The sequence below is a fragment of the Sapajus apella genome, unplaced genomic scaffold (genome assembly GCF_009761245.1).
Source record: "Sapajus apella isolate SASKATOON/1434 unplaced genomic scaffold, GSC_monkey_1.0 scaffold48, whole genome shotgun sequence".
Taxonomy (NCBI): domain Eukaryota; kingdom Metazoa; phylum Chordata; class Mammalia; order Primates; family Cebidae; genus Sapajus; species Sapajus apella.
Window position 1 is genome coordinate 6042571 of NW_022436988.1, and position 1106 is coordinate 6043676.

Sequence of the window (1106 nt, forward strand, 5' to 3'; positions counted from 1 at the left end):
AGCCGCTGCCAGCAATGCTCTCTCCCTCCTGTGTCTGCAACCTCCCTACCATTCTGGCCCCTTCACATCCGCATTTAAACACGAGTGCACTCTCTTATCTTGAAAAATAAACAAGCACACCTTTCATCAAGGGCTGAACTGTGACCCCACCCCCGGCAAAGGCAAGTGAAGTCCTAACTCCCGTGCCTGTGAATGTGACCCTATTTGGAAATAGAGTGTTTGCAGAGATCATCAAGTTCAGATGAGGGCATTAGGGTGGCCCTTAATCCAATATGACTGGTGTCCTTTTTATAAGAAGAAATGTGGCCAGGCACGGTGGCTCATGCCTGTAATCCCAGCTCTTTGGGAGGCTAAGGTGGGTGGATCACCTGGGGTCAGGAGTTTGAGGCCAGCTTGGCCAACGTGGTGAAACCCCATCTCTACTAAAAATACAAAAATGAGCTGGGCGTGGTGGCACATGCCTGTAGTTCCAGCTACATGGAGGCTGAGGTGGGAGAATCACTTGAACCCAGGAGGCGGATATTGCAGTGAGCAGAGATTGTGCCACTGCACTCCAGCCTGGGTAACAGAACAAGACTGTGTCTCAAAAAGGAGAAGAAGAGGAAGAAAGAGGAAGAAGAAGGAGGAAGAGGAAAAAATGTGGACACAGCCATGCATGGAGGGAGGAAGAGATGAGCTCACAGGGAGAATACCATCTACCTCTCTGGGAACGCCTGCGGCTACCAGAAGACAGGCAGTGGCTTGGGCCGGACTCTCCCCTAGCACCTTCGGAGGGAGCCTTGATTTCGGACTTCCAGCCTCCAGGACCCTGAGAGGATACATTTGTGTGGTTTACACCCCCCAGGATGTGGTCCTTTGACTAGTCACCCCCAGGAGCTGGCACGCCTGTCTGCGATTCTGTAACCCCCACTCCTGTGCGCTCTCTCTCTCTCTCTCTCTCTCCCTCCTCCCGACTCCTGGCCAAGCTCCTTGGAGAAGTGCAGACACTCACCACTGCTGTGTCCTCTCCACCTCTCCTTCCACACTCCCACAGCTCACTGGGTTAGGGCCTTCCTCCCCACGACTGCACCACCATGCTCTTTCCAGTGTCGGCAATGACATCTATG

General features: G+C 53.4%; 1 protein-coding gene across 5 annotated transcripts in view; it reads right to left on the bottom strand.

Moving 5' to 3' along the window:
- MGAT5B (alpha-1,6-mannosylglycoprotein 6-beta-N-acetylglucosaminyltransferase B) overlaps positions 1-1106 on the bottom strand; it is an 86189-nt gene that overhangs the window by 35889 nt on the left and 49194 nt on the right. The gene's annotated exons all lie outside the window — the stretch shown is intronic.